Source organism: Pinus tabuliformis, chromosome 7, assembly GCF_031772625.1.
Source record: "Pinus tabuliformis cultivar Carrire ecotype Pingquan chromosome 7, CPIR1, whole genome shotgun sequence".
In the NCBI taxonomy this organism is placed as follows: Eukaryota; Viridiplantae; Streptophyta; class Pinopsida; order Pinales; family Pinaceae; genus Pinus; species Pinus tabuliformis.
The window spans coordinates 309,480,064-309,497,728 of NC_142293.1; the positions used below are offsets into that span (position 1 = coordinate 309,480,064).

The 17,665-nt window shown below is 37.7% G+C and overlaps 1 pseudogene across 4 annotated transcripts in view; it reads left to right on the forward strand.

Moving 5' to 3' along the window:
• Positions 1–14,690, forward strand: part of LOC149247110 (putative apyrase 7 pseudogene) — a 48,830-nt pseudogene extending 34,140 nt beyond the window's left edge. The window contains exons 2-3 of one of the 4 annotated variants that reach the window (XR_016266600.1): positions 4,700–4,865; positions 12,340–14,690. The product of XR_016266600.1 is annotated as a putative apyrase 7 pseudogene, transcript variant X2 (transcript). The remainder of the gene's footprint in view (positions 1–4,699; positions 4,866–12,339) is intronic. The other 3 variants (XR_016266601.1, XR_016266602.1, XR_016266599.1) reach the window with 3 other exon arrangements.
• Positions 14,691–17,665: the final 2,975 nt, after the last annotated feature.

Consider the following 17,665-nt stretch of genomic DNA (forward strand, 5'->3'; position numbering starts at 1 on the left):
AATAAGGTATGGACCTTTCAAGATACTTGATAAAATTGGTGAAAATGCTTTTCACCTTGATTTACCAGCTTATATGCAGATCTATTCAGTCGTTAATGCAGAAAACTTGAGATTGTATGAACCTTCATTGATTGAAGATCCTGAAGAGCAAAGTCAGTTGCCTTCTATTGAGGATCTGTTGCCTGAATATCTCAATGAGTTACAGGAAGATACAGTTCTAGACAGGAAGGTGAGAACTATGCGTCAAGGGGATGTTGAGTACCTGAGAGTAGGGCTCAAAGGTTCAAATCCAAGCAAAGCATGATGGATAGAAGTTAAACAAGTGAGGGAGCTGTATCCTCACTTGATCGATGCCTAAAAACCAACTTTTGGTGGTCCAAAAGCTTTTTAGTGGGAAGGCGTGATCCAAAATGGATCCTAAAACCTCTAAGTCTAAGTCTTTAATACTATCGGAAAACACTATCGCAGAAGAAAAACCATGAAGAATGGCAGAAAACAGAGTAAAGCAAAGGTTGAAGTATCGTTGAATCAGAGTCGTTGGATCAGACCGATCAACGGTCCAGATCAAATCGGCGGATCGCATCGGAGGGTTCGGTGATATCGCATCGGCGGAGTGTATCGGGGACGGCCCGAGGGGAAATGTGACTGTGATCGGCGACACAGCGCGAACTGTTGATCGAGCACGCAGATCAATGGCTGCGATTACACCATCGCATCGCAGGTTTCCAAGGGAAGGACTTACCGCAGGCTAGAGACACAAGCGATATGCAATTGCGACTTATCGCATCGCAATATCGCATCGCAATATAACAAAGGGGTGATGCCAAGAGGACTGCGGGCCTTGCGACATGCGATAAAGGCGGACCTGATAGGGATTATGGATGCAATTTAAATATATTTGAAGTCCGGTTTTTGTGGATTTCTTTGTATTTCCCCGTGTATTGCGATATTGCGATCAAGGCGGACCCGATGGGGTTTATAGGTGCGGTTCTATAAAATTTAAGTTTCGATAATAAGCCTTTTGACGGGATTTCTATGTATTTCTCTGTGTAAACAGAAGAGTGTATTCTCGGGGATTTCACCCGTGCCAGTGGTCCTTTCTGTTGTAAACAGGTGACCTTGATGATTCAAGTGTTTCACAATGATTGTTTAAACACTCAGGAAGGAGATTAAGGGACAACGCCGGGAGACAGAAAGCCCAAGGAGGGAAGGCGAACAGACGGGGCCGATAGGCTTAAAAGCCATCCAAATGCAGAACAGAAGGCAACAAGAGAAGAGAGCGGAAGAGAAAGCAGAAGACAGAGAGCAAGAGGGAGAGTCTGTGCACTCTTTTAGGCTCGAGGATTTCGAGTAGATCCTTGTTGTTTTGTCACTGTTGTGCTGAGACTCTGTTTGAGCTCACACTTGTAATATTCTGCTCTTAAAGGCATAATATAGAGGTCGACACTGAAAGCTGGACGAGGAGATGTAGCCAGGAAGTCTGGTGAACTCCTTGATTATTTTGCTGTGTTGATGTGTGTTTATTGTGTCTTATAACTATTCATTATCTATATTATTCGCAATCTTTTCGATCCGTTGCACTAAATAATATAGGCATTCCTGCACATGAGTCTGTAATACCTTACTTTCTTATTTTAAGATCATTTTTGGATCACACATGGAGTTTGGCCCTAGTTTCCAATTTTAACAATAAGCTCTAGAAGCTCTCAATGGGAGCTTGACCTATAAAATAAATTTCCTTGAGCATGAAACCCTTGCCTCAAAAACAATAATAACAAATTTATATTTCTCATTACATATTTCAACACACCAATGGCTGTTTTTCAGGTGGTTTTGGAGGAAAGTCGGGGTTGTTTTTCTTCCAAAACAACCCCCCTTGGTCATAAAAGCAACCCTCCCCCTCTTAGACCCTAAACCTAAACAATGAACCTAACTCAACCCTAGCAATGCTGACAATCAATGGTAATGTTAAATTCTTAAAGTATGCTGTAAACAAGCATAAGTAAACAGAATTGAAGAGCCATCTTGATGATATTTTCTAGCTGCTTCTAACAAAGACTTTAAGGATGGATTCATTGATTTATTACCATCAATTAGTCATAAAAATTCTGAAGCTTGGGCACCACTTTTTTCAGAAGATAATTTAATAACTCTTGCTGTCACTTTTGAATTTAAACATGATATTAGAATGGGTATGAACCTTTCCCTACTTATTTTGCTGCTGGTCGGGGTTTCTTCTTGGCTGTTCATGCTGGGATGTCTTGTGATCAGATTTTAGGATGTGGAAGACTGCCCAACTTGAGGAGTTTCAATGCCTTATTTGATGCTATTTGGGCCTATTTTATGCATATGTTTTGGAGATCTCGTCCATAGACTGGGCATTAGATTTGAATGTCCAGCATTAGGGTTTACATGCTGATTTATTTCAGCCATCTCTTTTTGCTGATCCGTGGCAATGGGCTGGTGGCATCACTATATTTTGTGACTGCTTTTTAGGATTTTTGACCATCTCTTTTATTCTTATTTCCAACAATAGTTTGGATAGTTTTGGCTAGTGGCATTTCCCTAAAGGAAGCAGAACTAGAGTTTCCATATTTGATATTTTTTCAGCTGCTGATCTGGAGATTTTTGGCTAGTTGTATTGCCCTTGAGGGCTGCACTATGTAATTAGTGTATCCAGCTTTGATTTGCTTAAGCAACTGATCCAAATATTTTTGGCTAGTGGCATTGACAAAGTGGCTTTTTGTGTTATCTTTTAACATAATGGATTCAATGTGTATATTTTCCCCTAGTAAATGGGTCTACTTATATTTGGTCCAGCTAGATAAGGAAGAAACCTATATACAATTTCTATCATAAGAAGGGACATGTTTCCAAGCCTCACATGGTTTGTCATCAGCAAATTGAAGAACTTGCACGAGTAACAGGTCGCAATAGGGCTCTTTTTGACAAACTATTCAAATAGCCTATAGCGCACATAGCCCGTGCACTCTACATATGGGTTTGATCTATCATTCCAAACCCTTGATTAGAGTATGACTTTATCAGTTTTCATAGTGGGTTTTATGAATCAATTACACGAGCCCATCTTTTTTGGTATGTTGTCTATATGATCCATCCAATATAAATGCTATCTTTGGTGGGGTTTCTATTCACAGTTCACTAGGATTGTTTCCATTACCTCTTACTGAGGATTATTCTCTCTGGATGTTTTCAAGGCTACTATAGTGGATCTTTTCTATCACAGTTTGATATACTTCCTCTCATTGATGTACCTTTTACAAGGACTTTCTCTATGCTGTTGGTGAACTCAAAGGACTTTTGTTATAGTGGACATTTGGTGGTGCATTTTGCCTACTAGGCCTTAATTATTCTAGGATGTGATGATATCATAATTGACCCCACCACAGTTGGAGATGTTCTTTATGTTCCAGGAGTTGGTGATTTTACAGTGGATACTTTGGTTTACTGTGATGCAAGGACTGATACTTAACTATTGGTTGATAGTGACATTTGTGTGCCTATGATCACTTGTTCTAGTGGGGTAGCTAATTATTTCATCACCTTCCTTGATGTTGTTTTTACTCGTAGGTCTACAAGATCTATCCCACTATTTTTTATGGATCATTCTCAGGCTTCAGCATATGTCAATGCATCTCTTTGCTATATCTCCGCTAGAAGCCACCTTCACCAACTTGTGGGACCACACTAGTGTGGGAGATATGGTATTTAGGGGGAACTATATCTATTTGGCTCATATTCAACATCAAGGAGAAATGTAGCTTGTGATGGAATTTTTACTCTTCAAGGTCCTCTATTCAAATTAAGGGAGAATTTTGAACGTAGGAGTGTAATCTTCATTTTTGGCCCAGATTGACCTTGTATTGAAATGGGTATTCATCAACCCACTCATTGGTATTGAGCTTGGTACTCATAAACCCACTCTGACTTGTATCAGGGTGGATATTCATATATTCTCTCACTTTTTATCAAGGTGGATATTCATAAATCAATTCAATTGTATCAAGGTGGATATTTATAAAGAGCTTGGTACTCATAAACCCACTCTGACTTGTATCAGGGTGGATATTCGTATATTCTCTCACTTTTTATCAAGGTGGATATTCATAAATCAATTCAATTGTATCAAGGTGGATATTTATAAATCTAGTCTCATTTGTATTTTGGCTGTGATTAACCTTTATCAAGTGGAATATTCACATAAACCCACTTCTATTTCATCAACAATCAACTCGACATTGAATTGGGTATCCATAAACCCACTCTCATTTTTATTTGTCATTTTTTTCCATAGCCCTTTGTTTGACTTATTTGGGGGGTGTTGAGAATGGTGTAATATTGGCTATAGTGAACTTATGTTATTTTTCATTAATACATTTGATTTAGCATTAATGCTATGTTTATTATAATACTAGGTTATGGTTAAGGCTGAACTGGTCAACTTATATCTGGACCCATAACCCCTTTCAGGAAGGGCACCCTGTCTCTTGAGTTGTGTATAAATACACATTCAAGAGTCATTTGTGAATCATTTTGTATTCTTCTTAATCATTTGTTAGCCTATGAAGATCATTCTTTTACAAAGTGTTTTATGTCTAAGGTTGCCTATAGCATTAGACAGCAGTTTCATGTGTCATTAATCAGCTGGAGGTTGGGCATTGCTATGTGTTTGTTTCAGACTATATCCATTCATGTAACAGTAGCAGTTAAAGTGCACTACTCGAGTAAACTCCAGAGCAAGATGAGCACTCCAAAATTGGATGATCATGACATATGTTGATGTGGATCTGTGCACTAGACCAGCACTGCCTTAATGAAGATGAAGTCATCATCCATTTACAACAGTGAGAGTGCCCTACTCTAACTCTTATTGTGTCTGTTTGGACAAGCTGTGTGGGTGCTGACATATGTAGCAATATCAATCTAAAATCATTGTCCTTTGATAGCAGTTAATGTGAATTAACAAAGGCTGTTGGGTGTGCTTGGATTTTTCCTGGGATACATAGACAAAGGCGCAGTGTGCATGTGTTTACTTCAGTTTGATTGATGTTTGTTTCAGTTCTATGTGCTAGCATTCTATCCATTGCTATCTTTGATGTTTTGAGTTACTTTTATCCTCATCTCATCAGTCGAGGTGCTTTTGTTAAAGGTATTATTCTAGATCTGTTCCTTGCTATGATTATCAGAGTGACGATGCCTTATTAGGGAGTTTTCAATCACTTATCATGACTACAAACTTTTGTTATATCACCAACATGGAGGCCGCACTGGTTGAAGGCATCTAAACCGGGTTGTGATTTAAGTTCACGTGATGCCGCCTGTGAGTTTTTAGATTGTCTTTTCTTTTAGAGACTAGCATGCATTCATGGATTTTAAACTAGTTCCAAGGATAGATAAAGGGGGAGGAAGCAAATTCAAGGGGGGCCAGTGTTCATTGTCAATCTTCTGTTTTCCTTCCATCCTCTAGTTTTGATACCTGGGTTCGAGACTGCTTTAGCATGACATTGTGGATCAACAAGGTCTTCAATCGTGGCTGTTATTCTAAGTCCTCTCTTGTTTCTTGGAGCAGGCATGGTCCTGATTTCTATCAGAATCGCTTTATTACATCTATGAAAAATGAAGGCAAGTTTGTTTGGTTTAGAAAGTTTGTCTTACTGTGAGAATTAATTCATGTATAATGCTCTCTTTGTTTTTTGATTTAGTGTAAAAGACTTCAATAATCAAGAATTAATTTGGATTACCTTGCTCATATTCACTTTACTCAATCACCTATCAGGCCTGGAGCTGGTCAACATATAAACTTCAACGTACAATTTTATGATGTTAAAAGTGTATTTGACAGATCAGTTCATGGATTTAAAGAATCCAATTGTTGATCTGCAATCTCAATTGGGAGTCTGCTTATTTTCTTCACCAGTTTGAAGAGTTACTTGAAGATTTTGTGTGTTTGAATCGTGAAGAATCACCTGGGGATTGCCCTCCTGGGATTAGCTAAAACTGATCCCAAGTGAGAGGGTTACTGGGAGAAACAGCCTTTGTACTCCTTGCTGTCCACATGAAGCTCTTCGAAAGAGGATCACCTTGAGTGATAGCAGCAGGTATGCTGGGGACTAAAATGAGAACATTGATGCAGTAGATGGATGACAAGTGCCACCTACAAATGTTAGAGAATCAGAAAGGCAGAAATATTTCTTATACTTGATAATTAGTTGTGATGTTCTTGAATTCTGATTAGATTCCTTTATATCTACTTTCCTTTTAGCTCATCAAGCAATTACCAAAGCAATAGCACATAAATCAATGGACACCAGATATAGGCTCACAGCTAGGGCAAAACCCCTCTCTAGGGGAAAACCCAGTCAGTGATTCTTCCTTCAGTGGTTTTCCTGAGATATTCCAAGACTCTAGACCTTGATGCAAACTTTCCTCCACACCAAGTCAGCCTTCTTCTTCCTTTGCAGATGATCCTACTTGATCTGGCAGCAACAACAGTAGTAGCAACACTTTGTTCGACCCAACAACTTTGACCTTGCCTTGGAGACTTCTATCTTCATTGAAAGATTTCGATCCTTACTTAGAAACTTCGATCTTGGCCCAATACAACTTCTTGAGGTAGCAACATCCAGCCCCAACAACTTCGACCTATGGCAGCAACAACATGCAACAATTGACTATGGCATCAACTAGAGAACTTCGATCTTCCAAACCAGGGCACGAGAGAGAGAGAGACGGATGAACCAAAACTTATATTTTCCTTCTTTCCTTCACTTTGACCAAACTCACATTGCTTTTGTCTTCCCTTCTCTATTTTGCACCTTTTTCCCAGCTTCAAGAGATATTGAACTTGCTTTTGGAGTGTGTGTTTCAAATGGAATTTGATCTGCTTCATTTATGGTCCTTTGGTGAGCTCGAATAGCCTTCCTTGAGGCCGACTTGATCATCTTAAGGCGGACTTGGTGTGGAGGCAACTTAATTCATATTTGTCTCAATACTTAACTTTTGTACATGATTCAAAAGCCCAAGAAGGGTCTCTTTAAAAGTACAATGACTCTATTAACTCAGAATAAATCCTAGAAGTCCTCAATGGGGACTTTGACCTAAAACATGATGACCCAAGCATGAAACCCATGCTTTAATAAGTCATAATAATAATAATAAAAATTCTTTTCTTTATTGTTTTGACAAGTACATTACATGATGACTCAAATACATTTAATGAAGACCGAAACTAGTTACATTTTCCAACGCTCGCTCTTAACTAGGGAGGTATTCATTATATACAAGTACAAGGAAGATCTCAACTATATGAACCATGAAGAACTTTTAGGCACTGCAATGCCATGGACTAGATTTCTGACCAGGGCAATCTATCCATTGGTCTCTCAACAGTCTAGGCACCACAATGCCATGGACTAGATTCCTTGACCAAGGCAATCTATCCAGGTGGGACTAAGATGGACTCAAGCTTTCAACCTCTATAGGTACCATCAAGCTTACTTGCTAACCATCAACCCAGAGATCCAAGTGCGTGTTAGAGCTCAATGACCAACGCCACCTTTCCAACTTCGGGACCTAGACATCAACACAAAGTGCTGGTTAGATGTCCTCCCAGGCAATGCTTCACTTACATAGCCTCTCCTTGATCCAGCATATCAAGGAAAACAAATCTCTCCTGATCAAAATGATCGGTAACCAACATGCTATCAAAACCTCTGAGAGATTTATACAACCCCAATCAATAAGATACTTTCACATATTCATAGATAAATACAAACCATCAAGGTTTTCCTGATGTTTCGTTTCAAACACGATAGGCCCATCAACCAAATCTTTTCCTTTCAACTACACATACAACAACATATCCTTCAAACTTCATTCTCCAATCAAAACTATGCTCTCCCTCTCAACCAGGGAGATTTTCTCTATCCAGGCTCCCTCTTAACCTAGGGAGATCAGCTTCTTCTTTTCGTCATTGAAGAATCTTTCGTGGCTTCCATCCTTAGAGTCACTATCACCGTTCATATCATGCTTATCACATCAACCTTTCTTTCGATCATCTTCACCACCTAGAAGATTGTGTACTTGCACAACTTAGATAGCAAGTACAACCAAATCTATAGAAGCATGAAGTCAGCCATATCAAAATCTTATGATAACAGAAGAATTTTACAAGCATAATTAGCAAGAGACTATACTTTAATACTTCAACTTCTTGCCCAGGTCTTGTTACAAACCCTAAATCACATCCACAACTTATCAAGATATCAAACTCATTATATCTAGGGTTTCAATGTTTCTACTAATGGTATGACATACCCTAGAAATAATTCAAACAAATATAGATCTACAAAGTAACTTTTAGAATTCATATGTTAGACTTCCTTTAGGGTTTCATACAACCTCTAGATTTCATACATGATCTCTAGCAATCAAAATCAATTACAACTTAACAACATGAATAGCTTTTACTAAGGTTTGATATACACCCTAGATTTATTATTTTCTCAATCTCATCAATCATTATATAAATAGATCTCAGATACTAGAGAAATTAACTACTACTAGGGTTTAGCTGCAAAACCCTAGATTTACCAAACTGTAAAAGTCATACAAGGGCTTAGATTAAACCCTAAGACTTATGACCAACACTAATTAGGTCAACACACATCTAGAAATTCATCATCAATCATATATACACCTAGGGCTACATTCCTAGGATCTTACATTACATATTAAAGGTTTTGCTTATAGGCCCAACCAAATCCTAAAGATCTAGGATTTCATAACTTAGCAAATCAAACCCTACTATACCAAAACTTCAAAGGGGCGGGATTTCATACAGCATCATTTCAACCCTAACAAGTTATGGTTTTCATGATCATACCAAAACCACAAGCATGACATCATCAACAAAAACTTCCAAGTAGCATTCCCAATAACCCTAAGCAGTTTTAGGGTTTCGAGCATTGACATTATAATACCCTTAGGTTAAGGTTTTCTAGAGAACCTGTCTAGGGTTCTATAAGATCAATTAAGAATATGAGGAGGGGGTAGATTTATCAAGTGATGAATCACCCAAAACAAGAATCATTAAGATTTAATATAGCTAGACATACTGATGTTAGTAATAGATTGTTAAATGAATAAACATTTATTATAAAGAAATCAATGTTTTGCAGTTTAAGGCATACCTTTGTTTCTTGACAAACCGTGTCTTGGGAGACCTTCTTCTATACTCCTTGAGGATATAGCAGATGTTTTTCTAATCAAGGCAATATAGGGAGAATAGTGATTAGTATTAATATAATCAAAACTTAAATAAGTACATGAAAACAAAGATTGAAGAGAAATGAGATACTTATTTTTGGGAGATGTTGGGGGCTCCCTCCAAAGCTTGAGGGATACCTATAAACATATAAAAACAAAGGAAAAATTATTTTCCAAAAATATGTTAAAACGTATAGATTTTAAAACATAAAAAATACAAAATAGAATATCTAAGACTTAGAAGCAAAGGACTTAGTAGTATAAGTCCCTTATATCAGATTCTTCATGTTTGGCTTTCTTTAAGTTTTCTTCTTCAACGACATTTGCTTGATCTCTTTCTCTTTTCTTGTTTCTTGGATTGTTGGGACAATCACTCTTGTAGTGACCCTTCTTATGATATTGATAGCATCTACTTTGGACATGTCAACCTTCCTCCTTGGTCCTTTCTTGAAGTTTCCTCTGTGTTGAGTAGCATAGGCATTTGACAGCCCTTCAGGGTTGGCAACTAATGAAATTCTTAATTCTTCTTGACTGCAAGCGGTCCATAGTTCTTCAAAAGTGGGAGCTTCCTTCCAACTATTGAGTCTTGCAGCAAATGCACCCCAAGTAGGAGGTAATCCTAGTATAGCAGTGATCACAAGTTCTTTGTCTGGAACAATTTCATCTATGGCCAAAAGGTCATCTCTGATTCTTGCTATCTTCACAAAGAAGGAGGCCATTGTATCTTCTTTAGTCATCTTTGTGGTTCTTAGTTCATTCTTCAGGCTTGCAACTTGACCAATGTTCTTAATAGTAAATAACTTTGACAAGGCCTCATACATTTCTTGAGCATGGTCAATGTTGGCTATGAATGGGACAAGATTGTCCTTTATTCCTTCTACCATTAGGTTCATGGCCACTAATTCCAAATCTCTGAACTTAGCTTTATCAACATCACTAGAGTCTTCTGTAGGTTCCTTTACTTTTCCTTTCACCAAGTCTAGTACCTTGTTCTTTTCAAGAATGAGGTCAATCCTCTTCTTCCAGGATCTGTAGTTTGAGGCTCCTTCAAGTTTATTTTCGCCCTTGATTGTGTTAGACATCTTCCTTGAATATAGTAGACTTCTTCCTTGAAATAGCTCTGTTGAATGATCCCTTGATCAAGTGCTTGAGACCGCCTTTAACTTCTTTTTTCACCAAATCTTTGATACCATGTTAGAAAATCAGAAAGGCAGAAATATTTTCTTATACTTGATAATTACTTGTGATGTTCTTGAATTCTTATTAGATTCCTTTATATCTTCTTTCCTTTTAGTTCATCAAGCAATTACCAAAGCAATAGCACATAAATCTATGGACACCAATTATAGGCTCACAAAGCTAGGGAAAAACCCCTTTCTAGGGGAAAACCCAGTCAATGATTCTTCCTTCAATAGTTTTCCTGAGATATTCCAAGACTCTAGACCTTGACACAAACTTTCCTCCACACCAAGTCAGCGTTTTTCTTCCTTTGCAGATGATCCTACTTGATCTGGCAACAATAACAATAGTAGCAAGTAGCAACACTTTCTTCGACCCAACAACTTTGACCTTGCCCTAGAGACTTCGATCTTCACTGAAAGATTTCGATCCTCACTTAAAAACTTCGATCTTGGCCCAATACAGCTTCTTGAGGTAGCAACATCCAACCCCAACAACTTCGACCTATGGCAGCAACAACATGCAACAACTGGCTACGTCATCAACTAGAGAACTTCGATCTTCCAAACCAAGGAACGAGAGAGAGAGTTAGATGAACCAAAACTTAGATTTTCCTTCTTTCATTCACTTTGACCAAACTCGCACTACTTTTGTCTTCCTTTCTCTATTTCGCACTTTTTTCCCAGCTTCAAGAGATATCGAACTTGCTTGTTGAGTGTGTGTTTCAAATGGAATTCGAATTGCTTCATTTATAGTCCTTTGGTGAGGTCGAATAGCCTTCCTTGAGGCCGACTTGATCATCTTAAGGCCGACTTGGTGTGGAGGCAACATAATTCATATTTGACTCAATACTTAATCTTTTTATATGATTCAAAAGCCCAAGAAGGGCCTCTTTAAAAGTACAATGACTCTATTAACTCAGAATAAATCCTAGAAGTCCTCAATGGGGACTTTGACCTAAAACATGATGACCCAAGCATGAAACCCATGCTTTAATAAGTCATAATAATAATAATAATAATTTTTTTTTTCTTTATTCTTTTGACAAGTACATTACATGATGACTCGAATACATTTAATGAAGACCGAACCTAGTTACATTTTCCAATAACAAACTCCTAGGATTTACGAGCTAAATCCATTACCCTTGTCCCATTGGGGGCTGGAAACTGCCTTCAAAATAGTAGGGATTCAGTCTGATTAGGATAAGATCTCTTTTTGACTGTATTTGCTCCTTCGAAGTACCACATGTTATCCTAAGCCTAGCAAGTGCCAGGAGACCATAGTGTTATATCATCCTTAAGCTATATCTTGCACAGTTTTGTTATATATCTGGAATTTGGATACTGCATCTTCGAAGGGCCTTCCATTTTTGGGAGGAAATTTAAGTGTTTCCTCCGTTTCAGGGATGATGAGGTTTTTATTGTATTAAGATAGTCATAATGTAACAAGGAGTAACTGGTAAGACTCTACATGAATTGCAGGTCAAGAACTCATGCTTCATTTCACAATGTGTTCCCATGCATATGCAGTATATTCTTTGCTTTTAATATTTTATGTTAATCCATAATATCAACTTCTGTCAGACATCATAATTACAGTCCATGGTCTATGAAATTCAAACGCACGTTGAAGAACATAATGGGATGGTTTGTATTTTTAGAAATGTCTGGATATTTTGTTGTGCATATGTCTTGTCTTTGCTTGAGAATAATTGTGAATGGAACTAGGCATAATTGAGTTGAAATTATGGATGCTCCATAGCTATGAGTAGGATACATAGTTTTTTACAAATAAGTTAATAACATATTTGTTGATAATCTGAAATCGAAGCTTCACCATTCATAAGCATATAAACATTGTACTTGTTAGCTTATGGCAGGAAACTGTGCTGGATTCAACTACTCTACTGAAGGATCAGGGCTTATTTGTGCAATACTTACAGGTTTGTTATACTGAGTATAGTGTTCTATATTCAAAAATTCTAGAGTTGTTATTTCTCTTGGAAAGACATGTCAGAAGGTGGAAAGAAATACTAGATGGGGCTCAATAGTTTGGCCACAGCATATGCGGTGATTTCCCGGCATTTCTTAGCATCCACACCAACTTCAGGATTTTCACACTCATCTAGTCCATTACCACTCTCTAGTCCCCCTTTTGATTTGAAACAGGTAGACTATGGAAGAGCATGTAGCTTGCATCATGCATCCTCTCTTCCAGAGTTGTCAAGCATCACCAGTAAAACTGATTTAGAACCAGGAATTCATTCAAGATTGGTTCAGACAACGTATTCATCTTTGAATCTGCAAAAGGATAAACTTTCAAAGGAAAATGTGCTTTTCTCCATATTCTCTCTAAATGGAAGGTGGATAAAAATAGCTGCAGGGTTTTTATTTCTTTTCCTATTTTTAAGTGTTGCTTATTTAGGATATGGGTGGAAAAGCTCTTTCTGGGCTCTAGAGCCATCACACTTCATAATAATTTTGGATTGTGGAAGCACAGGTACTCGAGTTCATGTGTATGAGTGGTCACATGATAGTAGGAAGGTTCAAGAAAATCTTCCAGTAGTGGTGCATTCAGTATCTGGAGAATCTGCTAAAATTTATGGTCATGAGAATGGCCTTGCATATCTCAGGGTGCAAACTGAACCTGGACTTGATAAATTTCTGTACAATGAATCTGGATTGAGGGTTTCCATAGAACCTCTTCTGAATTGGGCAGAGAAACATATTCCTTCTTATGCACATAGAAAGATTCCTGTTTTTCTTCTGGCTACAGCTGGCCTCCGCAAACTGCCAATTTCTGATGCAAAGTGGATTTTGGACAAGGCATGGGAAATATTGGTGTCATATCCATTTATGTGTCAGAGGAGCTGGGTAAGGGTTATTAGTGGGGTAGAAGAGGCCTATTATGGATGGGTGGCTCTTAATTACAACATGGATATGCTAGGTAAAACACATGGGCACAAAACTTTTGGTGCACTTGACTTGGGTGGTTCCTCAATGGAAGTTACCTTTGAACCTGGGGAAGAGACAAAAGGTGAATATGCTGTGAAGTTAAACATTGGGTCAGTGGAGCACCAACTTTATGCATATTCACTTCCAGCTTATGGTTTGAATGATTCCTTTGAGAAGTCAGTCATACTCCTACACAAGAAGCTTTCAGAGAGGAGCCATGAAGAACTGCACTATTCCAACAATCAAATGAATTGGCAGATAAAACATCCATGTTTGCAAGCTGGCTACAGACAATCATATCATTGTTCTAAATGTTATCCACATCAAGCTGGAAGTCTTCAAAATGGTAGGAGGATTACAAGGAAAGAAATTTCTGGAACAGAGATTGAGTTGGTTGGTGACTCTGACTGGGCAGAATGCCAAGCACTGGCTAAATCCACTGTTAATGCCTCTTTATGGTCACATTCATCTGTAGCTACAAATTGTGAGCAGTACCCTTGTGCCCTTAAAAAGCATCATCCACCACCAGATGGGAGTTTTTATGCACTGTCTGGATTCTTTTTTGTCTACAAATTTTATAATCTGTCTTCTGTTGCCACCTATCATGAGATATTAGAGAAAGGTGAGCATTTCTGTTCAAAAACATGGAAAGATGCTCAGAAAAGTGTAGTTCCACAGCCATTTGTAGAAGAGTATTGTTTTCGTGCAGCATATGTAGTAGCACTCCTTACAGATGGGTTGCATTTAAAAGATGAGCAAATAACTGTTGGATCTGGGAGCATAACGTGGACATTGGGTGTGGCTCTACTAGAAGCTACATAATCTTTGTCAACTGATGAGAGTTTGAGAAGCCAACACTGGCCTATTCCTGACATAAGATATATTGGGAATCTTAAACTAGATGCAGTAACGTGTACAATTTTTCTCTTCATTCTTTTGTTGCTTTGTATATTTGTTGTCTCATGCATCCATAGATTTATTCCACAATCATGGCCAAAATGTCATTTGCCCCTTTTTGAGCCATACAGTGCAAACATTGGGGCTGCCATCAAGGTTCCATGAACTTTATGTTATCCAATACAGAATCCTATTAGTAATGGAGTATTTGTAGTTTAGTCAGGCAAATTCATGCTTTGCAGTTTCTTGTATGCAACACTTGAATGCAAGCATATAGAACTTTTAGTCTGCGATCAGGAATAAAGGATTGGTAGGAGTAAAGAATTTTACTATCTTTATTTACATGAGCTATTTACATAGTTTTTCCCATGTCATGCATATTAATTTGGATATATACACGAGCTATTTACATAGTTTTTCCCATGTCATGCATATTAATATGGGTATTTACATGAGGTATTTACATATTTTTTCCCTTGTCATGCATATTTATTTTGTGAGTATACCATCTGAATAAGGAGAAGAGACCCAATCTGCGTGTATTGGAGGATCTGTGTGAGCCATGGACTGTGAAGAGCCATGAGTGTTAGAGCTATGTGGAGAAGAGACCCGCGTGAACAAATTTGAGTGCAGAAGATAAGTTATGCAGAGAAGACCCCAAAATAGAGTGTGAGGAGAAGCAACTAGTGTATACTGTATGGGGAAAGAGTGAAACATCCTGTGAAGACAACATGAAAGGAAATATCAATGTTTATATTACCGGTTGTTGTTGTTGTGTGTATGTGTATGAAAGAAGACATGATTTTCATGTTGTTGTTGGTAATGTTTAACATTTAACATTTTTAATTTAATGTCAGCCTTATGTACATAGTTTTGCCCATGTCATGCATATTAATTTGGATATATACATGAGCTATTTACATTTAGTATGGGTATTTACATGAGGTATTTACATAATTTTTCCCTTGTCATGCATATTAATTTTGGGAGTATACCATCTGAATAAGGGATTGCCAGGAGTAAAGAAATTGTATTCTCTTTATTTACACGAGCTATTTACATAGTTTTTCCCATGTCGTCCATATTAATTTGCTCCGTCTCTACAATATCCTATTAGTAATGCAGGTTCTGTGGTTTAGTCAGTTTTTCCCATGTCGTCCATATTAATTTGCTCCGTCTCTACAATATCCTATTAGTAATGCAGGTTCTGTGGTTTAGTCAGGTAAGTTCATTCTTTGCAGTTTCTTGTGTAATACTTGAATGTGAGCATATAGAAATTTTAGTTTGCTGAATTTTGTGGGTATGATATCTGAATAAGGGATTGCCAGGAGTTAAAGAAAGTTACTCTCTTTATTTACATGAGCTATTTACATAGTTTTTTCATTGTCATGCATATTAATTTGTTCTGTTTCTATGTCATGCATATTAATTTGTTCTGTTTCTACAAAATAGATGTATCTTCACGTGTCTGCATTTCATTTTTCAGTTCCAACTTCCAAGTATTGCTATTTATTAAGCCTGCATTATTTTCGTAATGCCACTGTTAATGAAATGTCCCCACACTACGCAGAAGGTCTTCGATGAAGCTATAAGTCATGATATGGAAGTTGTAGGAATGGTTTTGGCTTCCATTGTGCTTAGTGATTAAGTTTTTCCTATTTTGGTGGAACTATAAGATTTTATAAATGCACAGACTACATATTGAACACTAGAAATGGAAATGATAATCAAAGACACCTATTATTTAATAATGCTGCATACACCACAGGGTCAGGCCAAGGTAGGCTACCCATTCAGTGAATACATGTGTTGCTCTCTCCTATCTCGTCTGATAGTATTGATCTAGGAGTTGCTTTCACACTCCCACATTGTACTTACATCAGATGTAAGTAGAGTCCAATTGATTGATTTTTGTTATCATTTATTGGACATTAATAAAATTATTTAATATATCTATCTCACCTATCTCATCTCATATTACCTCATTTATTATACCATAACACAGTAATGGTGGTTGAACCACCTAACTAACCTAACATTATTTGTTCCATGTTATATTATGGTCACATAATAAATAATATATTAAGTTTTAACGTTAATTATGGAGCTTGCTGTTTGTTCTTCCATTATCTCCATTCGAATGAGAGCTCCGTAAAGCTCTCAACAACCAAACAAATGTTGATCACCCTGCATTTGTTAGGAAGGTTTGAACCAGTTTACAACAAACCATCTTGACAAGTTTTGAATTGGATTACCCCAAAGTTTAAACCACCTAGGAGATTTACTACTACAACACAGATTCTCTCAAGTCAAACTTCAACCAAAGAGGGGTGGCCAAACATATGTTTCCAGCCACACTCTGGTCTTTTTATAGCATTCACTGCCTCGTGTTTGAATTACAAAGCCCAAACACAAGATCCTTGAGCTGTCATCAGGTCTAAGGACCAATACCACAGTAAGTACTAAATACTGATCTACTAGACCATTATTGAAACCAAAATACGTTACACTCACCAACCGATTTCCAAAATTCATCACCAATCGATTTCCAAAATTCAAAATTATCCATGTGCAGCTTACCTCTCTTCTATTCTAGGAATCTCTCCCAGCGCCTGTTCATGCTCCTAGGGAACTGATTTTTGTAGTGATGACCCACATCTGATTTCCGTCTGCTGGCAAAATATTTTCCGTAGCAAACACACTGCTACCTTGTTTTCACACAGCAAATACAATACTAACTTGAGCGAATTCATTCCTGGTCTGATGAGTCTATCTTACCCAGCAACTACGATGCTTCACTATTGTCAAAATCTGTCTAACCTGCTAGGTTCTCTCTTGGCGTAACAATTCTTTTAAGCACACGCTACGAGACCCCAAGGATGACTTAGACAAACTACCGTCACCTTGGTAGCCTAGCGTTTCTCTCTTTCGACTAGACGAACTCTATCTTGGGGGGATTCCCTATGATTAACTAAGTTCAAGGTGTTGTAGACAAAGTAGGAGAAAAGGAACTTACAAAATAGAAAACAAACTTGCTTTTTTAAAAATATTTTTCGGTGAAGGTTGAAATAGAAGACCAATGCCTTATTTTGTTTGGCAATGGGTCAAGTATGCAGCTTTAGAGGGAAATTTTATGACGATTTAGGAGTTGGGTCAAGTATGCAACTTTAGAGGGAAATTTTATGAAAGGTTTAGGAGTTGACTGGGCTATAAAAGAAGATGTTCCAAATCAGTCCAAATTTGGTCGGCAATTATAACAATTATAATTGCAAATTAACGAAGGAAAGGGTCTTCCTATGAGCATCACTTCCAAATTGATTTAAGTGGCTTTGCATTCACTTTCA